The sequence below is a fragment of the Triturus cristatus genome, chromosome 9, assembly GCF_964204655.1.
Source record: "Triturus cristatus chromosome 9, aTriCri1.1, whole genome shotgun sequence".
NCBI classification, from domain to species: Eukaryota; Metazoa; Chordata; class Amphibia; order Caudata; family Salamandridae; genus Triturus; species Triturus cristatus.
Window position 1 is genome coordinate 279,609,426 of NC_140592.1, and position 26,815 is coordinate 279,636,240.

Below are 26,815 nucleotides of genomic sequence, written 5' to 3' on the forward strand. Positions count from 1 at the left end.
CTGTGATGTCCCGTACGTGGCGACCCGTCCAGCGCGTAGGAAGTACGCATCGTACTTGTCATGCCGGAAACTGCTGTGGATACTGCTTCCAGGCAACTCGGTTCAGCGTTAGGAGTTACGGCTCGGACGGAGAATGGAGCTTGGCTCACAGCCTACGTGTCAATCGCGTTTTTGGCAGTTATGCGCATCGTACTTCCTTTACAGGATAGACCGGCTACGGGTATGTGTCGGTCGCACGGTAAGCTCTCGGAGAGCTGTCCGACCCGGTATCGGAATCGGCCCCATAGTATTTGCAAAAAAGCATAAAGTGCTTTGTGCATTGAACAGACCAGCTATCGCATGAACAGTGCGGTAAGTTTGGAATATAGGTGCCTTGTGTATGATAGGTTACTAAATGATTGGACAGTATGCAGTCTCAGACTTATCAACAGAAACCTATGGCATGGTATTATGACTCAAATTAAGTATGGCTCAATGCCATTACATGTACAGATTTCACCAAATGCCTGAAAGGTTGGTTTTGTAGCTTCTGACTGCAATCTCTGGTCATTGCACTTCTCTGGAAACAAAGTTCTCAAAGTAGTCAAAAAGCTAGCCTGAAACATTTCAGGTTTATAAAAAATATCTACCAGAACCATGCTGTTAAAGGAGTTATGAAAATACCTAATTCAAGAGATTTTCAGGCAATGATTTAGTTTTTAGCTTTAAAACAGTACTGCTCAGTTAAAGGAAGTTTGGGTCTTTTTCCAAATTTTGAACCATAAAAGGATTGGTTTCAATAATAGCCCAATTTCTGAGTGGCAAATAAAGGAACCAGTAGATTCTGAGACAGCTAATATCCTCTTGATAAAATGATTTTCCATCTTCTGCAGCCCCATTTGGTCACTGTATCCTCGTACACCAGTCTGGCAGCCGGCGTTTGTGCAACATTTTGTTTTTTATATGGTCTCAAGCTCTTTAACTGACTTGTTTCCTATTTATACAAAGCTGAAGACTGCCTCTATAGTTTTTACAAGAACTGCAGTCCTGCCAGCCTTCAGATAAATGTTGTGTCAAATAATATCCCAAGATACGGGAAAGTAGGGATGGTAGTGACTTTGTTGTCATTTACTCTAAATTCAAGGATGGTCCATAGACCATTAAATGGGTTTTTGCCTGGTTGACAACAAGATCCAAGCTGGCCATGAAAGTGAAGAAAAAGTTCAGCAATTGTTGTAAGACAATTGCCATTCTTGCTGTTAGAACTGTGTCATCGGCATAAATTAAAGTGGGAACACTACGGTTGCCTATTCTGTGGCAGTCAAAATTGCTGTTAACCAGTTGTTCCTCTAGACTATTCACATATAAAGTAAAGCGGAAGGGGGCTAGGCCAGATCCCTGGCGTACTCCTCTGGCTAGTTTGAAAGGATTGCTTTCCCCCCACCCGTCCCGGGCTTGATCTGACATTGGCCTTCACCTCAGTATGCACTTCTCTCAAAAACGTGTCAATGTCCTGCTCCACCACAAGGTCTAACATGATGCTCCACAGCTTGGATCTGTTTACAGAATCAAAAGCAAAGCTTATATCCCTAAAGGCTAGGTAAAGCTTGCCCTTCTTGGTCATCGTCATACGGTATACATGGAGGCACTGCTCAACTGTACCTAAGCTGGGGCAGAAACCAAATTGGAAGTCCAAGAGCACATTGTGCTCATCTACTTAGGATTGCAGGTGCTCCAGCAGGATTCTTCCTATTATTTTGCAGTTGAATCAATCAGTGCTATGGTATGAGAACACTGCATGTCGCCCTTGACTCCTTTTTTAAAGTTTGGATTAATGATCGCATGGGACCAAGCCTTCAATTAGCCTTTTGATGCTGAAGAATTTAATACATCTGTCAAGATTGGAGCCCGCAGAGAGATATTAGACTTAAACAGATCAGTTGAGATCCCGTCTAGATGGAGAACTTGCCCCACGGGGCATTCCTCAATTGCTGCAATCACCTTGCTAGATTGAAACTCAAGCCCAGATGGGGGTATAGCTGAAGGTTGAGAGAGCGAGGTTAGAACTGGGGATACTCAGTAGAAAAGCATCCACCTCTGCAGGGGTTCAGCCCTCGACCGCGGTAAGGTTTGAGTAGAGATGGGTGTATTGCGCTATGCAATTTTCCAGTTGGATTATAGTATTGATACCAGTTTTCTGGGTTTTGTCAACATAATTGCAGTTCACCACCTCCCAGAAGGCTATACTGTCCTTAATTTCACTAGCCTGTACTAGAGAGTGATATGCTTCCTCACTAATGATTTTCTTCTGGGCCCTTATGGCCCTCTTTTACAGGGTCCTAAAACTACTGACCCGTTCTGGGTTCCTGGAGGCTTCTTAAAGTACCGCTATAAGCTGGTTGTGGGACTTAGTGCACTCAGCATCAAACCATTTGGGTAGCTTTCTATTCTATTTTCAAATGGAACACTAAGCATGTTATGAGCCGTATTGCAAATTCTATGAAACTGCATTATTAGCTCTGGCCCTCCCCTGGGAGTGATGTTATCACCTAGACAAGTAAAAAAAGTCAGGTAGTATTGCACCCAGCAGGGCAGGCAAAAACATATTTTGATCCACTTTTGTTCAACTCCTGATCCCACCTTTGTTCTTAGAATTACTCAATGACAGATGATTAACCTTTGGCTGACTCTTGCCAAAGACGAAGTCGCTGAATTATATAACCAGGAGCCTATGATCACTGAGCGGATATTCTGGAAGAGTATAATCTCATACCCAATCTCTTATCTTTTGGATCTGACTGCCCCTCCCAATAAAAGGGGGAAATAACTGGGTCAAGGCTCACGGCATCAAAAGCAAATAGTAGATTATATTTCATTAGCACCAGATTAAATTTGTCACCCAAAGGACTATAGAAAAAAAAATGGGTGATAGAATCCCCAGCGTCATCTACCAATCCACACGACTTGATGGTAGATAGTTGGCAATGCCTGGTATTGAAATCCCCCAAGAGCACAATCACATAACTGCCACTTATATTATTTACACAACTCTCAATATCTTCAAACAGTGATCTTGCAGAATGACATTACTTGCACCAAAAACACTACTTTAGATGCCTATCAATAACAGCTGCTTGTTGTGACACTGCAGCAAAATCAGCTGGCTTGACCATATAACTTGAGTTGGGAGCGCAAGGAAGATGAATGTCATGAAGCGTCCCTTCACCCGCCCATGGAGCCTGGGACTGCTGGGGTGAAGTAGGTGGCAAAACCATCCAGTGTCACAGCGTCAGTTAACCAAGTTTCCTGCAGGCAAATGACTGCATATCATTACATAAATGTGTGCCAATCTGGAGTGTCCAGCTTACTTACCAAGCCAGCCATATTCCACAAGGCTACCATTATCCATTTGCTCATATCAACCAAATCATTGCCTAGTCCAGTTCCCAGGATGCACCCACCACTAAGTGAGGAAAGGTTATTTGGGGCTGCCCTGATCACCGCCATCAGTCTGGTGGAATTTGAGCATGATTATTTAAAGGTGGTCACCTCCACAGGGAGTCATTCCTGCTGGTCCAGCTGAGAAACAGGCATACACCTATTTGAGACAGCAATCACATAATAGGAATTCATGGCACTCTTGGCATTCCACCCATTGGTCTGTAAAAGAAATCTAGTGGAAGCGCTTCAGCTGTTGAAGATGTGGAGTCCATAAAACTAAGTCGAGTGAGGATAACTTTGGTTGCCGTCTCCTTTTGTAAAGGTAATTATGATACAGTCATTGTCAAGCTTCCTGGTGTTGCCTAGCCAGGACACTCTCCGCACAAGGTTAATCAGGCTATGAGATAGCGATGGGCTCCCCAGTCTTCTATTGACCCAATGCACCACCTTATTTAACAATTGATCATGATCCTCACATATATCTTGCCTCAAAGGGGGTACACCTCTCAAGATCAGCACATGGGGACTCATGGGAATGGTTGAATCTTTTATTCAGCATTATGCCAGGTTTTTTAGATTGGGCATTGGGCCCATCTCTCCCGGCCCATCTAGCAAATGGGCGGATGTTGTCTGCATAGATTGACGCATGCCTCCTCTTGAGTGGTCTTCCTGCCTCATAGAAAAACTAGCCAATTCCACTCTTGCATGTGACACAGTAGATGGTACTAAGGTTGAAGGGAGGCCCCCTGAGACAGGGAGAGCTGATGCTGAGGATCCCTGTCCCGCAAAAGGCTAGGTTTAGGTTTGTTAGCACTTCTTGGATTTTCTCTAGTCAGGACAGTATTAGTCTCAGAGCACCTGTACTAGATGCTATTATACTGTACAAAAAAAGATTAGCTTATGTGTCAAAATACACTATTATTTAAAATATTAGTTTACATTGAATCAAAACAAGTTTTTCTACTCAAACACTAAGTGTCAATACACATCGTGATTTAATAAAAAATTCTTTATTCCACACTTATTAGATCTAATGATAAGCTTTAAATGACAGTGAAAACAACATATTTTGTTTGAAAAACCATTTAGGTACAATTTATACACGAAGTCTGTAGTCACAAATTTTCATAGAAGCTTAGCAATTTTGGAATAAGTACATATTCATTAAATACTTAACATTTACAAATACAGTGCAAAATGACATTCTTATTAGATATTTTACTTCTCCACATAGTATTGTAATCCAACTATCACTTTATTCTTCATGTACTTATTTCTTTGTATATAGTCTACCAACACATACAATACACAACTCATAAAAACGATATATTATATATTTAGTCCATATGTCGACGCGGTTCGGTGTATCTTGAAATTCTTAACACCTTCCTCAGGACTGAATTAAGAACATGACTTTATTCATAAAAACAGATCAAAAATCCTGCAATGTTTTTGCAGGTGTGATCACGGTTATACTTATAAAAATTAAAATGATTTGTCCATTTCTATGGTTTGGCTCCTTATGATTAGGCAAGGATGCATCTCTATCATCAGGGCAAGGTAAAATCAGTATTTTTGATTCAATGGTTCGTTTTCCTGCCTTTTTGAAGGCGAACGGAATCCCTAGGAAGAGGAAACGCTACCGCGAAAGATAAGGAGTGCTGACCAGATCCAATTGATTAAGGTGGCAGTATCTATTCAACAAGTACACTTATAAAGACTTTACCGTGGTGACCAGACAAAGCCCTGGGATTGATATGGAATTTATAAAAAAGCATAACTAGTAATTGGTTTATAACATGAAAACGAACCAGCGACCATAGCCCCCTGTGTCTTGAATTATACATCCTGAGGAAGGTGGGAGACGCCCGATGATCCTGACCTCACAATCCCTAAAAACCAAGACACAAGAGCAGCACTTGGTTTGGAGAAATGTGGATATGTCCACCCTCCAATAAAAAATGCTCGAACCATTTCCCCTTTGTACTTGCCTGTCTCAAGTCACCTGAATATTTTCACGCAGTGTCTACCCACTTTGTAGAATTCGGTCTAGTGATGGGTGGGCTGCTGATGAAACCCATCAGAGCAAGGCCAGATGGGTCTAAATGGTTTGACCAGGCGTGCAGAAAGGCCTCAAAGTATCTGCATGAGGCCTTAAAAGCTAAAACAAAGGTTGTGCAGAAAGTGCGCCAAAGCGGACTGGTTTATAGGAATGTGGAAAGGGTTAGGCGGAAAGGATTACAAGACGAGACCATGGGAGAGCTGGTGAAGAGCTGCAGACTGAAAGATACCAGAGCTTTTTGGGTAGCCGGAGGAAGCATTAAATCAGTGAGGGTAAAAACGAACACCGTTAAACCACTATAAGTCAGGAGGGCTGGATCCAACATTTAAAAACAGTATATGGCTCTTCAAGTGATTTTGGGGCTATTAAGGAGAAGGTGGAATAACCCTTAACAGTGGAATTTACTGTAGTGGAAGTAAGAGAGGCAATCAACAAAAGTCCATGTAGGAAGGCTCCTGGTCCTGCCAATGGACTAATGTAAAACTGCTCCGGACCTTTGGGCCCCTTTACATTGCAATTGTCGTAAGGCCCTCTGTGAGACAGTCTAACACAATCTTGGTGCTTAGCATCATTGTTCCCATTTTTAAAAAGGGAAACCAACAATCCTCTGAATGCTATCGCCCAATATCGCTATTGGACTCCGCTGTCATGTTGGTGGGTAAAATGGTTTTGGCCCGCCTTTTGGACTGGGTTATGGCAACTGATATCCTGTTGGAGGTGCAGTATGGATTCTGTGAGGGGCGTGGCCCAATGGAGCAGTGTTTTTGGACCTGCTGTTAAGCAAAAATACCAGGGCCAAGCTGAGCTCTGTTTGTCCGGCCTTCATGGATCTGTCCTGAAACCTTAAAAAATGTGGTGAGGCCCAAGCTCTGGGAGATATTGACTGACATGTGGATCAACGGCAACCTGATCCTGCTTTTGAGAGCCCTCCACTACAATCTCTCTGTCTCTGTCCAGTTTGGACCCTTAGGAGAGAGGACAGAGGAATTTTAGATAGGGCGTGGGATATACCAGAGTTGCATTTTAACCCCACTGCTGTTCCTACTTTCTATAAACAGCCTAGGTACTGCCCTGTATGCTAAGGTTTCCAATGCTCCTTCCATAGGTGGAAAAAAGGTCGCTGTTCTACTATACATGGGTGACACCGTTTTACTGACTAGAACCCCCAATGGTCTAAAGATATTATTTCATGAATTTGTTGACTTCTTGGGTTCCTTGGTCTTGGCCACTAATTGATCAAAACCTTTATAAAGATGTGCAACTTAAAGCAAACTAGGATGCAAGGTATCAAGTTGCAAGGCCATCCTGTGGCTGTTACCCAGGATTTTCACCTATATGGGCGTAATTTTTTACACAAAGGGAAATTGAGGACCTTGTATATCTGTGGCATGGCATATATTTTCAGGATTGGTTAAGTATGCTTGAACCAGAAGAAAAACAGTGGAACCCTCACAGTTTCAGCACCTAACCATTAATTGACTCCTAAATCTTTAACCCTTATAAATTTGATCAAGGGTGTGTGTGCACACAGAAGCAGTACCCACTGTTACAGTACTAATTCCAACGGAACTATGACAAATAAACCCAAAGCAATGGTGCACCACTCCATATCATACAGCTCAATTTAGAACATTAGTATAGTCCAGATCCAATCAGTGAGTAAGCCAAAAGTTTCATTAACACATCTTTTCATTCAATTTTCATGCTAAAAAGCACATCACAGCCGACACGTTTCGTCCTATTGCAGGACTTCTTCAGGGCTGTTAAAAATACATATATATACATTAAAAAAAAAATGTTTACACTGAAGGTACATCAAAACACAAAGACATGAGAATCACACTTAGTAATACATCAAGTTATAGGTTTTTTTAAACGTACATGAAACACATGTCCTACATTTTATCAAAAATGGACGACAGTACAAATTTGGTTTCCTATCTGATATTGTACTACCCATAGGCCCGCATTTAGCCGGCAAAAGGATAGCCGCTTCTTGCTACTCAGTGTTAGAATCATATGACAACATCCATGTTGGTTAAGTATGCTTTTAACCTGGCCAGACAGATTGGCAAAAAACTGTGGTTCCCTTACTGGAAGTAAGTAGGAGAAAGTGTCTTTCCATTTTAATGTACGGCACAGGCATATGGGGTAATAGCAACCTTAAGTCTCTCCAGGGCGTGCAATACAGAGAATTGAGGAAACTCCTAAGTGTTACACCTATTTGTTCCACTTTTATTTTGCACCAGGAGCTGGGGGTGGAATATGAAGAGGACTCCATTAATCTAGCACTACTGTTGTTGTTGTGCTCAATATGGACCAATCTTCATGCTGCCTTCAACAGGGAAATAGTCTTAGATTGCTTGTCATCTGATAGATGGCTGAACATCCCCTGGAATCACTATGTGAAGGCTGAGTGGATTTGGAGAAGTCGCAACTTTTCTACAATCCGGAAACTTTGTCCCAGCAGAATATGCCTATGGTGAAATCCCTGTTTAAAACAAATAGACACAACCTCAGAGAAGCAAATGAGTTCTCCGTAATAACTGTCAGAGAACATGCTGCCCTACACACCACTTCAGGTATGGCACCACGTCTGGGGTGGATAGGCTCATCTTGTGTGTGCCTGGTGCGTGGCAGCTGAAATATGCGCTGGCGCTAGGGAGAGGGGAGGAGAATGCCATATATCATTGAATATGGTGCTCTCCTCCTCTCTACCTGTCATGCAATGCATCGCAGCCTCTTTGGGTGCTGAGCTGTGGTGTCTGACAGCCTGCAGAATCTGGGCCTGAGTATCACCATCAGTTGGGTGTGGCACCGGACCCCACCTTACCTACATCAGGGAGTTCCCACAAAGCCCTCAAATGCAAAGAGGGAAAATACAAATAGCATGGCACAATCCATACCCTAATCTGCACTTAGGCTCTGTGTTTCAGGCGAAGATCATTGCCAACCATGGTGATACATTTTGTGACTGCTCCCCCCAGAGTAGAGCCATAGAGAGTTCACGTGAACCTCCTTCCTCTGCTAAATTCTCCCTTTGCTGTATGGTCACCAACTGTACAAAAGCACCATGAGTGATGTTCACAGGAAGAAAGCTTCCTCTCGTCCATGTCCCAGAATAGGCCATGCACTAGAAGAAATGCATATTTCCATCATTTTCTTTGGGAATAACCTATCAAAAGAGGATACCACCCCAATAAATGCCAAATTTAAAAAAAAGCACAATATAATGCTAATATACACTCCATCAATAAAACACATAACTCTAATCACTCTGATGCTCAGCGATGCACAGCATCATCCATGTGTGTCAACGGGGTATTGTGAGATAAAAGGCAGAGACAAAAGGCAGTGCTGTTATTAAATATTAGTTTTGCTTTTCTAGACAAACACGGTACTGATTTTCAAAACCTCATGTCCACCGTATGTTACCAGAGCGTCCCAGACAGTTGAAATATCAACACAAGTCTGATTTTGTGCAGACCCCACAAAACAATAACAAAAGCCATTTTCTAAAATAAAGCATCAACGTTGTGTCAACTGTATCCACATCAAAATTAAGACATGTAGTGTAAACAGTTATTGTAGATTTAAAATAATGTGGTAAAATAGGGTCGAAGCTTTAAAACACATTCATCTTGTCAAGAATTAAAAAACAGGAAAACACATAAAGGAAGTCAAGAGTTTGGCAAAACTGGCAACTTAATAAAGGGCAGTGAAGAACATAGTAAATCCCTCTATGAACTCCATTCAAACTTGGATTGTTAAATTAAATGTCAAATCATTAGGGTCTGCATGTGTTTAGGTTTTTGCATCAACTTCTCATATTCAGATTTCACATTTGTTTCCATCAAAAATGCAATGTTCTGGGCAATCTACCTTGGCTAACCGCCGAATGTGCATGTCATATTTCAATGCAAGGAACTTGCTGAACTTTTAACAGTATCCTTTAATGGAATTTGAGTAGATTCAGTCATCGGTCTGCACAGTGAAAACCACAGATTTTGCTAATCCTCAACTGTCTAGTCAGATTTTCTAGGGAAAGTTCAGTGTGGTTGCTCTTTTTCGACAAAGCATTAACAGACCAATTACCTTTTTGCTGAGGGCCTGAGAAGGACTAAAATGTCGAATGTGTTATTTTATCTTTTATTATACTTCACTGAAAGGCAGGGTACGGATGTTGTCTTTTAAAATAAATGTAGATGCATTTGCATTTAGGAGAAAGGATCTCACACCAGCCATCTTGAGGATTTTTACCATGTGCTACTAGTTTTTACCAATCACTCTAATCGCAGTGCACCAACAAAAATTACCACCTGGTACAACAGGTCCTAAAGCCATGCTAATGTATTTTCAATACAGCCAGTGGCGGATCCTCCATTAAGGTGGAGGAGCGTCGCCCCACTGCTCGTTGAGCAGCAGAAAATAAAAATTAAACGATAATAACAAGAAGTTATTATCATTGTATTTTTCGTTGCGACTTCAGCAGGCCGGGTGGGGCGGGGCTGACTCACTGCAGAGGGAGCAGGAGTGGTTCAATCAATCAGGGAATTATAAGCGCGCTACTCACCCGTGAGGGTCTCAAGGTGGTGGGGGGGTGCGCAGATCCATTCAGCCGAAGAGCCAGGTCATGAGGGTCTGCCGGTAGCTCAATCCAGGTCTTGGCTGCAATGTGAGAGAAGTTTTGTCCGCCTGCTCTGTGTCTGTGGATGCGTTGGGTTTCGTCCAGTGCGAGGTTGGAAGATCGGGGGTTTCTTTTGAGTACGTGGAAGTGGTTTGCTCTCACTCTCTTCCTACATGCGCGTGATGCTTTGACTGGCACTCCAAAGCCAGCCAAACGGTCATGCGCACTTGCATGTTCTCCATTGGGCTGTGTTTCACAGCCCTGTGGAGAATATGCCCAGCCTCCCCAGGCACTGCCTGGTGCCTTGGAGGTACCTTGGCTGGAATGTCCATTTCTGCCAGAGCTCCTCTTGTCAAGTGTTAGTGGTCCTAGCGGAAAGTTTGTCCACTTGCCCAGAGCCTTCTCTTCCTCATAACGCTTCCTCATGACCCTGTGTGCCTTAGCAACTCTTCAGAGGTGGAATTAGTGCTCCTTTCATAGATAATTCTATCTCAGCTGCTCTTTGGTCATGTTGTCTGTCTAATCAATAAGGATAACTGTCAGTCAAAGGGTGACTAGGAACAGGTACAAAGATCATGAAACAATATTAATTTCACAACATCTAAGATAAAAGCTCCTACAGTCTAAATTAATCTTGCAGCTTAGAGTGAGCATACATATGCCTATTATCTATCATATCACATTTACTAAGGCCAAATTACAAAGGCAGGGCAATTTTTGCACATTGCACTGGCAAAACCATGGCACAACTAGGTATGACCATGTCAGTATTTAGTATGCTTGGGGATAATGTTGTTTGGTACTCATGCAATGGGGCATATGCTACCTTTACTAAACATTATTGTCCCTTCTGCATCCTGCCATGTCATAAATGCCATAGGCATTTGCCCATTAAGATGTGCAATATCTGCAAACTACATATATTGTCTCACAACGTAGTGTAATTGAAATGGCAAGGACCAATATCAGAACACACTGCTGACTATACTGAACACTTGGTAGGTATGGCATGTAAAAAGGGCACTGGATAAGTAACTCACATCACAAAAAAAGGCATATGAAACCTCTCCTATCTTAACTGTTGCAAGTCAACGGTGAATCATGACACGCCTCATTACATGCTCCCAATAGGATAGCATGTGGAACGGACATGCATTCCGAATTCTTCATTACCACTGCCATTTTCAGATGAGTATCCACTACCACATCTTTTGCACATAGTTTGCCACTGTTATCATGGCTCCCTGTCAAGCCTCTATCATGTGGTCCATTCCAGACTGACAATGTATTCTCCTTGACAGTAGTAAGAGGCTGATATACATGCAACACTCGACATCCACTTTTCCTGACCTTTCAATCATCATTCAAATGTTTATTTGTCATAGGGATACACATTGAACCGGGCAAGTCACACAGCATCTGACATCACATTCAGTCCTTGCACTACACATTTAGCATTGATGAAGGCACTCACCTGTGAAGCTGAGGTCCGTGAAGTTATCCACCTCGCCACGTGTATTTACTTGGGTCCAACTACAAGTCAAAACATTTAAAACAAACCTGTAAACTTGGAACACATATTTGATATACATCAGAAGCACAGTACCGATGCATAACTATTGGCTATGTAACCCTTTAGGTTGTCAGTAATCAAATGGCACAGTTTACATGTCAGGATGATGCACATTGGTAAGGCAGGCTGAAGTGCACATACAAATGATGGGACAAGACGTGCACCGGTTGGCCAATTTGCGGAACCAGTTATAAACCTCACCACTACTATATTTGCTGTGGAAGCTGACATGGAACCTACAAATTCAGCAAGCCAGTGCAATAGCAAGGCCATATTACATTTGGACACCAGGAAATAGGTACTCTACATGCATCACAGATCATGCATACTTGCTCCTTAAGTTAGGTAAGGTCTGTACCTGCCAGTTCTCTAGAGTACCAGATATTGTTCCATACATCCCTATGTTTTTTATAGAAAAATTGAACAATAACACATATGGGCTATGTTGAAATGTGTTATATTCAGGCTTACATACCCTTGGATACAGTACCATGTGAGTGTTCTCTCATATAGGAGGTATGCACAATGGGAGTCTCATATATAAGGACAGCTCCAGTGACACTGGCCTCAAAAACATCTCATTTAGGCCATGCAAAGGTATCATGCAGGGTTTGCTGTGCATTCAGAGTTATGGAGTCAGGCATGGCAGTGCAAAGCACAGCGTAGCCATAGTGGATATCAAGGAGCCATACCTTTCACATAGGGAATGCTGTTCAAGACCAGTTATATGTGTTTTGCCACATTCACAGATTAGCTAAGCAGTGTAAGCCATGTCAGGTATCATTAATGCGTGACTACTCAGGGGAGTTATGCCAACGTGGCTCATCCACACATCGCTATGGGGCTTATTTACAAGGCTCTTGTGTAGCCGCTGCATCACTTTTGATAATGTGAGAAGTTACATAACAGCAGTGCAAGAGGCTTGTGAATAAGCCCCTTTATGTGGAACGTAGGTTCTGTAATGGCCCATCACAACTGTACCTGAAAAATGCTTGTTGTGAAATCAGCACCTCTGGAGCCAATCTGCACTACCTGGTCTGTCACCATATGAGTTGTCTGGATTGGCTACAGGTATGTGCATCAGCTCAATGCCTCCCTGGGACTCATTTGTATCACCCTGCAGGGACATTAACACTTGTGTGGCCTGCTCAGTGTCACAGATAGCATTAACACAAAGATCATGCAAAGAATACTGCTGCAACATTTCCTTCTTTTGCAATGAGACATGGCTATTTTGAGTCAAAAGTCATGGAAGCCATACTTAATGTTACCACATATCATCAATGGGTATCTGAGACACATATGAAAGCAAACAAATCACGTGTACTTACTAATTGCTCCACCAACATCGATACCAACATAGTTGAGTCGATCAGACTCCCTGCCAACCACATCGGCCCAGCGATGTTTCAACTGATGAACATTGCGTTCCACTTCACACAGTCACAGCATCTGGAGGTGTACACTCTCCCACCATTGTTTCTGGACCTTCACGGGTTAGCCCTGGATGACACGTCCCCTTCTGGCTACCATGGCAGGCAGGTAATGTGTGACCAGCCACTCCCAAACTCCTGTTCACTCATGGGGTGAGCCCAACTCTTCCCAGGCATGATGCCACCCGGATAACACCCAAACACAGCTGAACCCCCCAAAAACCCACAACTACCCCATGACAAATATATCCCAAAAGATAAACACCCTACAGCACACAGGACAATACACAACAATAAAGCACAAAAAGTACTTGAGGGACATGAGAGGGACAGTAGACACCATGAACTAGCTACAAACACAACAAAACACTCTTCAGCACAGCCAAAACACAACCACTCTCAAGCTCACACTGTAAAACTGTGACTGAAAGTGCAAAACAGTGCCATTTCCCAAAGTGGAGGCATCAGACTGTGGGGAAAATTCAGAGAGTTACATTTTCCCTTGCAGGTGAGTGCAGCAATTGGCTGCACCTACCTGGAAGGGGATGCATGAATGGAGCCATATGATGGTTTGCGTATAGGCCATTCATATTCAGTGTCATACCCCACACAAAAATGCCACTCTCATTGGTGGCCAATATGATTCTCACTTATGCTGATGGTGCTATCCTAGATGACTATGCATGCCTTGGCGTGACCTCCTGCATATAACTGATAGTGAGGCTGCATAAATTACACTATAACTACACTCTGCATCACAGCGGTGTTGCTTGTACATAGCAGTGGGTATTCACATGCAACACTGTTGCACTGGCAAAGTATAGTATGTACCATTTGTATGTGTGATATGAGATCACCTAATAGACTTCATATGTGGATACATTTATTGATGTAGCATATGTAGACAGTAGGTTTGGGATTTTGTTTCCATGCACATAATATGTGGAACAATTCACAGTCATCATACTCTACTATCCTCCACAAGTATGAGGCCCTACAAATGCCTAGTTGTAGGACACACACACAACATAGTCATAGCACACTATCTACTTTTCCGCACCATGTCAATTGTGGTTGGCAATGGAAGTCTATTTGCTACAGGGAGTTGGCATGCACACTATTTTATTTGTACCGGATGTTGTTCAATGTTGTTTGTTGCACATAGCTACATACATTTTCTGTGTGGCAATTATTAGCAGGAGTGATGTGAATGTTCTGATGTTTACTGTGACTATAATATCAAAATGCAAACACACAGGTAGTGCTCATATGTTTATTTGCATATATATGTACACAGGTTCATGTAGTCATAATTTTGTGACATCAGGTAAGTCACTCATTCATCAGTGAAACATTTTTTGAACAATATGGTCCCTTCGCCGTGTTGCTGCTACTGATGGAGCAGTTGATGTGGCTCCTCATCTTGCTCATCTTCATTGTACGGCTGTTACTGCTCAACATTGGCATCAGCCCATGGTATATTTGTCCGCACACAAATAGTGTGCAATATGCAGCAAACAAGTATTATTTTGTATACAATTGGTGGCAAGTAGCGCAATTCGCAACAAGACATATCCAAACTCCTGAAGAGGGATTTAGTACACCAAATGTCTACTCTAATATGGACCAGGCCCTGCTTATGGCATGATTGCAACTTTGTTGTGTTTCTGTCTGAGGTTTTTTAAGATGAGTCATCACCCACAGCTGCAGGGCATATCTTTGGTTAGCTGCAAAGACAGGAGGGGTACAATTAGTTAAGGGTCATGGCAAGGGATGGCCCTACATTCATGTACATTCTGTTATGTGTGCTGAATGACTCTTACACCATGTCTACTGTAAGAGATATGCCATGACATTGTGTAGCATACATGCAAATAGGAATTATGAATGACTGACCCTGTGCTCCAAATACAGATGTGCAGTCCTCTGTGTACTTTTTGTCATACTTGGGAGTGCGAAGGCCATGCAGGTGATGATTTTTCACCAGTAAGGAGAATAGAATAGCCATTGAATAGTCAAATGTGTCATGTTCATCTATTTTTATGAAGCTGGCTCTCTATATAGTGCACTAAAAAGGAGTACACTGTGCATAAAGTCCAGAGAATCCCAAATAGTACACAGAGGTAGAGGCAGATAATTCTAATGCTCTTTTTGTGGTAGTGAGGGCAAGCAGTTAGGCTTATCAGAGGGAAATGCTAAGCACTTTATCCACTCACGTAGGTAATAAAAGAGACACACATTCAAGAATAAATCCGAGAACAATTTGTAAAAATAAAGTCGATTTTTTATGTATTTCTTAAGACCATGAACACAGTTCTAAGGTACGTACTGTAGGAGTTATGAATAAGTTTTCAAAGTTCAGAAAATATATCACTTTTGTGAGTAATTACTCACCAGAAGAATCAATAGGGAAAAAGAGGAAAAATGGAGATAAAATCAGGCAATGCTTTCACGAGTTTCACCTTCTCGTTTTAGGTCGATGTCGGGACCAGGTCCATAGTTCCAGCATGAGAAGTTCGGGAGTGTCCTGGATCGGGTGGGATCAGATTGCTGAGGGCCTTGGGAACTGGTGTGCAAACACGAAGAGGGCCACTTAAAAATACACTGCACGGGTGGACTTACAGGTAACTCGGGTGGATCTCCTTGGAGGAAAGAGGTTGTGAGGGCCTGGGGATCGCAGCAGCAGAGCTGGTTAGTCAGTGCTGGGGCCGGTGGGGCCAGGGACAGAGCAAACAGGTCAGCCAGGCGTTGTGCATCTTTAGGGTTCTTACGGTCAGGAGCAGGCAACTTGGAGGATCGATCTCGGGACAGCTGGTCCCCTGAGGAGGTGGTTCTTGGGTGTCTTGCTGTCCCCTGAGGGGTGCTTGCTTCTTGTGCTTTGGGAGCCCGGAGTGGATTCTTCTTCTTGGTTTTTTCTGATGCCTCCAAACTTGGATGAAAGGCAGATCTCACCCTCTGGAGCTGTTGTACCTCTTTTTGCTTCAGTGCTGCATTGAGGTCATCGAGAAGCAGCAAGTCGACAAAACAGACTTTATGGGATTGGGGCCTGTGGTGTGCAGGGGAGTAAACCTTCACTCTGAGGGAGATTCTAAGGAATTTCCTCGAGACTGGAGGTGCTCCAGGGTTCTTGGAGTCCTTTGAGGTTTCAGGATGATACTTCAGCATTGATTGTCGAGTCCTTCTTGCAACTGGCAGGGTTTGGCACCTTTTTCTTTCGCAGCAGGCTTCAATTCTGATGCAGCACATCTTCTTTGACCTGGTCTTCTTTGTAAAATGAATCAGAGTTTCAAGTCAGAGGTAGCCACATAAATACAAAATTTAGGGGTGTTAAAAGGGTAGACAGGGCTAGCCAATGGGCTACTTACCTTTAATATGACTACGCCCTCTAGTGACTAATTCCTGTGGAAGAGGCACTACCCTAGCCCTGATTGGAGGTTTTTGACTATCTCCAGATGGTGGAATTTCAGGAGAGGGGTTCACCTTGCCTGCTCCGCCTCATCTAGCTAGTTTCCCCCATTCATCCTGCAAAAAGTAGAGCAGGAAACTGGGCTTGGCCTCCCTCACTATTTGAGGGTTCCTGGGTTGGATTTCAAAGGTGGCATTCCCTTTAAGCTTTCCGCCTGGGAAGACCATCCAGTCCTGGACGAGGTGCTCACCCCATGAGGTCATAAACATGCCTATTGGTGGCAGGCTGGTAGAAACCGGCCAGCAACCCCACTAATGTTTGGTTAGGTTTCAGGGGACACTCTAAAAGGGTCTCCTGTGTGTATTTATAATCAAATCCAACACTGGCATTTGTGAGGATTTATTAAGACAAGAGATTTGGCACCAAACATTTTAGAAATCAGTGAAGCCATCATGGAGCTAGGAACCTCGTGTTGACAGGGATGCAGCCCATGTACTCTTTATGGCTTTTCTGTTCACTTACAACATGACAGATTGGACTGGACATTGTCGGGGCATATCTGCTCATGCTGATATGCCCACACATAGGATAAGGTGCACCCTGCCTTAGGGCTAAAGGCCTGCCATAGGGGGGACTGTAGCCCCAGATGACCTTCTTCAGTAACCAAACACTAGGTACTAGGGGTACTATTTACGAGACACTTACAGGGTAGCTCAAGTTGTGCCAATCATGGTAGAGTGTTTTGGGGTGGAGAAAGTGGGTACTAACCATGGAAAAAGGGGCATTTTCCTACACAACCCCCCCTAACGAAAAAGTATGAGACTAACATTTCCCTAGAGAGTCTTCATCTTCTAAGTGGAAGAGCCTGCATTGGCATGGTCAGTCCCAGGTCTGTGTTCCACTGTAAAGTCCATTCTCCGTAGGTATATGGGCCATCTTAACAATGTGGGGTTTTCTCCTTTCATCTGCATGATCCACCTGAGATGTCTGTGGTCAGTTTCGACAAGGAAGTGAGAACCAAACAGGTATGGTCTCAGCTTTTCAGGGACCAAAACACAGCACAGGCTTCCCTCTCTGTGACTCTCCAAGCCTCATGCTTATAAAAGCAACAGGTTGGCCATGGCCTTCTTTATTGGTCTGGGATGGGACCACTCCTATCTCATGTTCATATGCATCTGCCTGCATTATTAACTGCTTGGAGTAATCTGGAGCTTGTAGCTGAGCTGAGCACATTGCTTCTTTCAAGGTATTAAACGCCTTTTGACAGATCACTGCCCAGTTTTTCCTTTTTGGGCATTTTCAAAAAGATTAATTCTGTGGAATGGGCCAAAATGGACCAATATCCCTGCACAGACCTCCAGTAGTGCCCAGTCAAGTCAAGGAATGCCCTGACTTGGGTCTGGGTGGTTGGAGTTTTCCAATCCAGAATGAACTGGATTTTGGGCTGTAGAGGCTGAACGTGGCCAGCAACCCCACTAATGTTTGGTTAGGTTTCAGGGGACACTCTAAAAGGGTCTCCTGTGTGTATTTATAATCAAATCCAACACTGGCATTTGTGAGGATTTATTAAGACAAGAGATTTGGCACCAAACATTTTAGAAATCAGTGAAGCCATCATGGAGCTAGGAACCTCGTTTTGACAGGGATGCAGCCCATGTACTCTTTATGGCTTTTCTGTTCATTTACAACATGACAGATTGGACTGGACATTGTCGGGGCATATCTGATCATGCTGATATGCCCACACATAGGATAAGGTGCACCCTGCCTTAGGGCTAAAGGCCTGCCATAGGGGGGACTGTAGCCCCAGATGACCTTCTTCAGTAACCATACACTAGGTACTAGGGGTACTATTTACGAGACACTTACAGGGTAGCTCAAATTGTGCCAATCATGGTACAGTGTTTTGGGGTGGAGAAAGTGGGTACTAACCATGGAAAAAGGGGCATTTTCCTACACAACCCCCCCTAACGAAAAAGTATGAGACTAACATTTCCCTAGAGAGTCTTCATCTTCTAAGTGGAAGAGCCCGCATTGGCATGGTCAGTCCCAGGTCTGTGTTCCACTGTAAAGTCCATTCTCCGTAGGTATATGGGCCATCTTAACAATGTGGGGTTTTCTCCTTTCATCTGCATGATCCACCTGAGATGTCTGTGGTCAGTTTCGACAAGGAAGTGAGAACCAAACAGGTATGGTCTCAGCTTTTCAGGGACCAAAACACAGCACAGGCTTCCCTCTCTGTGACTCTCCAAGCCTCATGCTTATAAAAGCAACAGGTTGGCCATGGCCTTCATTATTGGTCTGGGATGGGACCACTCCTATCTCATGTTCATATGCATCTGCCTGCATTATTAACTGCTTGGAGTAATCTGGAGCTTGTAGCTGAGCTGAGCACATTGCTTCTTTCAAGGTATCAAACACCTTTTGACAGATCACTGCCCAGTTTACCTTTTTGGGCATTTTCAAAAAGATCAATTCTGTGGAATGGGCCACAATGGACCAATATCCCTGCACAGACCTCCAGTAGTGCCCAGTCAAGTCAAGGAATGCCCTGACTTGGGTCTGGGTGGTTGGAGTTTTCCAATCCAGAATGAACTGGATTTTGGGCTGTAGAGGCTGAACGTGGCCTCCACACACAAGGTGGCACCAATATGCAAACTTTCCCTGCCCTATCTGACACTTACAGGCCTTGATAGTGAGGTCTGCTCTTTGCAGAGCCTCCAGGACCTTTTGGGGTGGATCAGGTGATCCTGCTAAGTGGAGCTAAATAGACCGCAATATCATCAAGATAGGCTGCTTTATAGGGTTCCAATCCAGCAAGGACTTTATTCAACAACCTCTGAAAGGTTGCAGAGACATTCTTAAAACCAAAGGGCATCACAGTGAACTGGACGTGCCCTTATGGACAGAACAATGCTGATTTTTCTTTTGGTATATGGGTCAGAACTATCTGCCACAAGATGTGAGATCAAAGGTATTCGGATATGGGGCTGCCACTAACCTGTCATCAGCTCTTGGAATTGATGTGGAATCTGTCTTGGTGAATGCATTGAGGCCCCTGTAGTCCACATAAAATCTAATTTATTTATTTCCAGCCTGGGAACAAGCCTTAGGGACTAGCACAACTGGGCTGGGCCAGGGGCTCTCTGAAGGTTCAATGACACCCAACTCCAGCATCTTGCTTACCTTTTACGCTTTCCTTGAAATGATCAGACTGCCTGTATATTTTACTTTTGACAGGTAGGCTATCCCTAGTGCCCACATTAGTCTAGACCAGTTAGTCTGTTCGGGGGTCAAGGGAAACACTCAGCAAACTGATTTATGACTTGTCTGCAATCAGTCTGTTGGTATGTAGTGAGGGTATCTGAAAAAAACACTCCCTCGACTGACCAATCTTTAGGGTTATGAGAGAGGAGAGCAGGGAGTGATTCACTCTCTATCTCCTGTTCCTCATCTGTAACCACAAGCATGGTCACATCAGCAGTGTCATTGTAGGGTAAAAGGCAGTTTACATTTATCACCCTCTTGAGGTTCCTAAGTATGTCAAGATCCACTAAGTAAGTGACCTCCACTTTTTTTTCAAGGATAGGGTAGGACCCAGTCCATTTGTCTTAGAGGGCCCTAGGTGCACAGGCTCCATAACCCATACCTTCTGCCCTGGTTGGAACTCCACCATGGCAGTCCATTGATCATACCAGAGCTTCTGGAGCTCTTGGATGGTCTTAAGATTTTTGTTTGCTTTTTGTATGCCATCCACAATGTATTAATTTCGTTCTTAGAAGGGTCTGTCCAATCCTTCCTTGACAAGACAGAGGAGTACTCTTACAGGGTATCCAAACAAATATTTAAAGGGAAAACCCCTCATCCTTTTAGTGGCACTTCTCTGTAAGCAAAAAGCAGGCAAGGTAACAAGACATCCCATCTCCTTTTGAGTATTTTCAGGGAGCCCACCAATCATGCCTTTTAAGTTCTTGTTAAATCTTTCAACAAACCCATGAGCAGATGGTATGGTGTAGTGAACCTATAGGTCACCCCACACTTAGCCCACATGTGTTTCAAATTTGTAGACATGAAGTCTGTACGTCTGTCTGATACTCCCTCCTTAGGAAAGCCAACCGTAGTAAAAATGCTAAGGTGGTCCTTGGCCACTATAGGTGCTGTGGTGGTCCTTAGGGGAGTTGCCTTAGGATAGCTGGTGGCATGATTCACAATCACCAGACTAAATGTATTCCCTGATACTCTTGAAGGGTCAAGGGAACCAATAATGCCAATCCCAACTCTTTCAAATGGTACCCCAACCACTGGAAGTAGAATTAAAGGGACCTTAAGGTGGCTACCTGTCTTGCCACTGGCCTGACAGGTGGCACAGGAGTTGTAAACTCCTTTACCTTCTGGGACTCTACTGGCCAGTAGAAGTGGTTGACTAACTGACACCAGGTTTTTGTCTGGCCAAGATGCCCAGCTAGCAGAATGTCATGGGCGAATGTTAGGAGAAACTCTCTAAACTGCTGAGGCAGTATCACTCTCCTAGTGGCACCAGGCTTGGGATCTCTGACCTCAGTGTATAGGAGTCCATCCTCCCAAGAGGTACTGTAGGAACCACTGCCACTTCCCTATTCCTGTTCAGCAGCTTGCTGCGTCAGACATTCAAGAGCATGACACTTATCTGCCCCTAGACACAGATCTTCCCTAGAGGGTCCCCCTGGTCCTTAGAGTGCCACTGTTTAAGTCCCAAGCCTCTGAGGCTCAATTCCCTTTAGGGCTGACAAGTATGCTCCCTGAGAAGATGGGACTTAGTCTTGTGTCTGATTTGAAGCTGGTTCCCCCTGTCTCCCTGCCTTTTCTCTTGGAAGGTTGGCCCATCATGTCAGGCTTCAACATTTCTTTTTCACCTTGGATTTTGGTTTGTGCCCATATTTGTACACACACCCATTCAGGTATTACCAGCATTGCTGCATGGGTGTTCTTTTCCACCTGAGCCCATGCTGAGTACTGCAAATCATTTCCCAGCAGACACTGTACAGGGATAGCAGAACACACCACTACCTTTTTGAACCCATTAACCCCCCCCCAATCTAAAGTCACTCATGCCATTGGATGTTTCTTAGCCTTATTGTCAGCATTGAGGACTGTATAGGTTTGTCCTAGTAGATATTGATCTGGAGACAGCAGTGGCTCAGTTACCATAGTGATGCTGGCACTAGTGTCCCTCAGGGCTTCCACTTTAATCCCATTAATATTAGGCTCTTGTCTGTATCTCTCCAGGGTACTGGGCCAGGAATCCATGGTAGCTACATCCACCCCACCCTCTGAGACTAGGGTTGCCTCAGTGAACACCTTGACATGGTCAGGGCTCACCTGGAGACTCAGAAGTGCATTTACTACAGGTGTGCTCGAGGCATTCATTTTGTTTTTATGCTTGCATTGAGAAACCTTCCATTTGCATTGAGGACGCTGCTGCTCAAGTAGTACATCTACTCAAGTGGCAGAAAGATGCAGCACCTTCTTGTGCTCCACATGGTGCTGTTTATACACATTTTCCAGCTCTGAACAAACACCTGGTCCTATAAATCAGCGTAAACGGCATGACCTACTGCACCCCACCGTTTGAGGCACTCCGTCTAGCACATTTGAGTGTTTTGGTTACTTCCCAGAGTTATACATAGTGGAACTCTGTGAACTCCACCCAGACCTAATGCTGATATGCCCACATGTAGGATATAGTGCACCCTCTCTTAGGGCTAAAGGCCAGTAGGGTTGACTTCCCTATATCTTATGCAGAGTATGCGTGGCATGGCACACAGGGCTGAGTGCCATGTCAACTCTTCGGATTTTCCAGCACCAAGGCATGCAGCCTGCAATTATTTATTTATTTATTTATGGAACAGTTTTATATAGCGCTAGCCAGACCCGAAGGTATCGGAGCACTTCACAGCATGGGTTAAATCACACAGTTTGGCAGTCGTACACACAGTGCTTCATGGTGCAATTGAAAGTCTCGGTGCACTGAGCAGCATTACAGGAAAGGAAAACACAGAGAATCACAATAATGAGCACATTGCCTGGAGCTGAGTCTCCGTTAAGGAGAAGGACGAAAGAGGGAGGGGGCAAGGAGAGGGTGAGGTAAAACTTTTAGTGAGGTCGTGTCTATATCCTGCAATGTGCAGGATTAAGCGTTTCGGCAGCGGCTATTCATTTGGGAGAGAGCGGTTGAGGAAAAGGTATTTGAGTTGCCTTTTGAATTGTAAAAAGGAGGGGATAGTCCTGATATGAACTGGGATGTAGTTCCAGATTTTGGGAGCATTCTAGAGAAGGATTGAGAAGCGTTTTTTTGTTTGCGGAATTTCTGAGGGATGAGGAGTAGAGTGTTGGAACTTATGAGGCTTCTTGTCTGACCGGCCTTCTTGAGTTTGGCGGCCAGGTAGGCTGGTTTCTCTGTGTGTAGGGCTTTGTGCGTGAGGCAAGCCTCTCTGAAATTGGCACACATTTCAGTTGGGAGCCATTTTAGCTCTCTGAGTGCAGGCGAGATGTGATCGTACTTCTTTACTCCGGTGACCATTCTGGCTGCTGCAGTGAGAGTAGGGGTGAGCGGAATTTGCGAAATTGACTTTTGAAAATTATTGCGAAAATGTTAAAAATCTCCGCAAACACGCGGTAATATCGCTAAGATGCGGAAGTTTTTTTCCCGCCCACTCGCGGTATGTTCTGCGTGGTCACGGCTCGCCAACTTACCCATGCGGTTGCTCGCGGGCGCGGCCATCTTGTTTTCACTTGTCTCGCGGTGCATGATTGCGAGAAGAAAGATGTGAGCGCGCGTCGAATGATGTTACTGCGGGCGCGAACTGTCGCGAGACAGCGCAAATGCCTACCAACAACTTGTCGGCGAACGCCGGGATTCAGGTAAGGCGATCGCGCGCACGCAAGAATGTATTATTTTACAGCGTGAGCAAGCAAAAAAATTCCGGTAAAATGCGGATTACGGAAATTTTGACATTTTCGCGCTCTCCGCGGAACGCAAAAATGTCAAATTATCACAATTTCCGCGAGCGGAACGGATTTTTAGCCCAGGCCTAATTGAGAGTTGATCTGAGGGGGCCTAAGTGAAATTTTGCTGGACCTGTAAGGGAAGCATTCCCATAGTCTAGTCTGGACAGCACCAGGGATTGAGTAGCTTGTTTAAGGTCGTTAGGCGGGATGAAGGGTTTAATTTTGTTGAGTAACTTCAGTTGAAGGAAGGAGCTCTTAGCGGTGTTCTTGATGTGTTTGGTCATGTCAAGTTTGGGATCAAGGGTGATTCCGAGCGATTACGCAGAATCGGCCAGGGTGAGATTGCCGTTAAGAGCATCAATTGCTTTTAGCCATTCTACGATTTGGGGGATCTCCTCTTTATTGGAGATAAGGAGGATTTCCGTTTTGTCTTTGTTGAATTCCAGGTGGTTTAGTGATAGCCAGTGTTGGACTTCTCTTAGAGTGTCATTGAGTCTATGAATGTCATCAACGGAGGAGGTTTCAAGGTAGATCTGGGTGTCATCCGCATGGAGGTGCAAGGGGATGTTAGAATTTTTGGGTATGGTGGTGAGGGGTTCCATGTAGATGCTGAACAGTTGAGGTGACAGAACTGATCCTTAGGGACGCCTCTGTTGACGTGGTGGAGGACTGATGAGAAGTTTCTGATCATTATTCTTTGGGTGCAGTTCTTGAGAAAGGAGGAGAACCACTTTAAGACCACCTCTTCAGCCCCTACCCTATCTTGAAGTACCTTGATGAGTAGGTTGTGGTCCACTGTGTCGAAGGCAGCCGATAAGTCCAGGACTATGAGTAGGGAGCATTGGCCTGCACCGAGTGATTTGTGTAAATCATCGATGATATTGAGGATCACTGTCTCTGTGCTGCAGCCTTTTCTGAAACCTGATTGGTGGGTGTCTAAGAGGTTGGTGCAGTCTGTGTGTTGAGTCAGTTGGAGGAGAACACACCTTTCAAGGATTTTAGCTGGGAGAGAAAGATTGGAGACGGGTCTGAAGTTATTCAGATCATTAGTGTCTAAGCCCGTTTTTTTCAGTAGTGGCGTGACTTGGCCGACTTTGAGGCAGTCCGGTATGACTCCGGTTGTAAGGGAGCTGTTAATGATCTTGGTCCAGAACGGGGCTAGGGAGAGATTGAGCTTTTTGGCCAGCTGGGCCGGTATAGGATCCGAGGCGTGTGAGTAGGGTTTGGAGGTGGAGATAATGTTGGCTATCTCTGCTTCAGAGATGGAGTTGAAGACTTTCCAGTGTTTTGGTGGGAGCTTGTGTGTGGTAGCTACTGTCAATAGGGACGCGCTCTTGTGCGGTGGATTGTCATTGAAGAAGTTCGCGAAGTTCTCACACAAGTCTTTGGAGGCCAGAACTGAGGATGCAGGGTATTTGGAAGTTTGTTGGAGAATGAGCTTGAAGAAATCCATAGGCCTATTTTTTGCTTTGTCTAAAGCATTGCAAAAGAAAGAAGTCTTTTCATTCTTGATGTGTTTTTTTTGTAATTCCCGCATATTGCTTTGAGTTGGTCACGGAGGATTGGGGACGGGTTGTTTCACCAGAGTCTTTCAGAAGCTCTTAGTTGTCTTCTTTCAGAGTTTATGTCTGTGTTGAACCAGGATCTGGATGGGGTGTTTCTGACTCTTTTTTGTTTCAATGGCGCTATTTCGTCTAGAATGTCAGTCATAGTAGAGTTGTAGTGGGAGGTGAGTTCTATTGTGGTGAGATCCTCTGTGGGGATGGGAAGGAGAGAGCTTATCCTGTCTTCTAAGTCCGCCAGGGGAATCTGAGTTAGATTTCTCACCTAGCGAAGAAGGTCCTGCGTAGGGGTCTGGCCTAGGAGCCCTTGGTTGATGTGGAATAAGATGATGTTGTGGTCGGACCAGTCAACGGGGAGGATGTGGTTGATGGTGACTGAGTCTGGATGGGCAATAATAGCATCCAGGGTTGAGCCTCCATTGTGGGTTTCCTCTTCGCAGTGTTGAGTAAGGTTGTTGGTTTGTAAAAGCTCATTTAGGGTTTGGATTAGCGAGTTATTTTCGTTATTCCAGTGGAGGTTGAGGTCACCTAGAATTAAGTTGTTGTTGTCACGGAGTGAGCAGTGAGCTATCAGGTTGGACAAGTGTTCTCCGAATGCGGAGGTGTGGCCAGGCGGATGATAGAGGAGGTGGAAGAGTAGTGGTTTGTTGTCTCTTGGCTTGATGTTGGCGGTTGGACATTCAAAGGACTTGTAGTAGAAGGTGTTGGTTTCTGTCACAGAGATGTTGTTCTTGTGTATGATTGCTAAACCCCCTCCTTGCTTGTCTTTTCTGTCTTTATTGATGATTGCAAAGCCAGGGGGTACAAGCATGTCCAAGAATGGGAGGAGTACTCATTTAGCCATGTCTCAATGATGAACGTGATGTCGATGTCATGTGTAAGGATGGTTTGAGCCAGCTCTGTTGCATGTTTGTTGGCTGATCTGCACTTTATGAGCAAGCAATTGGTGGACGTCAACCCGCTATTGTGTGTCTTCATTAGGGGGGCCCTGGGAATGTTCATGAGGAAGGATGGGAGTGTTGGGGCTCTGGGAGGTGAGTGGTCTCTTCTAAATCCTGTGATGACCTGGATCTTGGCTTTTGGGGAGGTAGAGGAGGCAGTGTCATACGAGGAGGCAAGCTCCATCGCTTCCCTTGTGGACATTGCAGCTCTAGTTCTTTTGGGTCTCTGTGTCTCATTCAGGGGAGGTGTTGAGTTCCAATTGTACCCCTGAACCTTGGCGGGCCTTTGATGATTAGAGCTGGAAATAGTGAGGGACGGCTGCAGGCGTGGGTTGGGCTCTCAAAGTGTGTTGAGGTTCAGTAAGATTTCGTGGAGGCCCAAGATTATAGTTTCAGGTTGGCTTTCTAGTAGAGCGAGATGCTGCATCATATTCCCAGAGGAGGGGGTGGGGGTGGACTGGGCGGGGCAGTCTCAAGAGGGGGAGAGCTTGTCCAAGTTGAGCTGGATTTTGTCAGTGGTGTCGGTGTTGCCACTGTGGGTGGCCATGGGAAAGACAAGTTAAGAATCACACCTTGATGCTGGCGTTCTCTGGCGTGTGAGTAGAGGGAGGGCACTGGGATACATTGATAGGGGGCTAGGGTCGATAGTTGCTGGTTGGGGGTGGAGTGGGGGTAGATGTCAAGGGGAGGGAGGATGTCATTATTGGCATTAGGCGTGGGATTGGTTTGCGGAATCTCATGGCAGGTCGATCTGTCAAAGGAAAGGTACTGGGTCGGGCGGGGTGGCGAGCGAGAGACTTGGTG

At 44.6% G+C, this 26,815-nt stretch overlaps 1 long non-coding RNA gene across 1 annotated transcript in view; it reads right to left on the reverse strand.

Annotated features, from left to right (window-relative positions):
• Positions 1–4,529: 4,529 nt before the first annotated feature.
• LOC146797751 (uncharacterized) overlaps positions 4,530–26,815 on the reverse strand; it is a 150,048-nt gene continuing 127,762 nt past the window's right edge. The window contains exons 6-7 of the long non-coding RNA XR_014969039.1: positions 11,584–11,642; positions 4,530–7,242 (exon numbers count right to left, since the gene is read on the reverse strand). This is a non-coding gene — a long non-coding RNA (uncharacterized LOC146797751). The remainder of the gene's footprint in view (positions 7,243–11,583; positions 11,643–26,815) is intronic.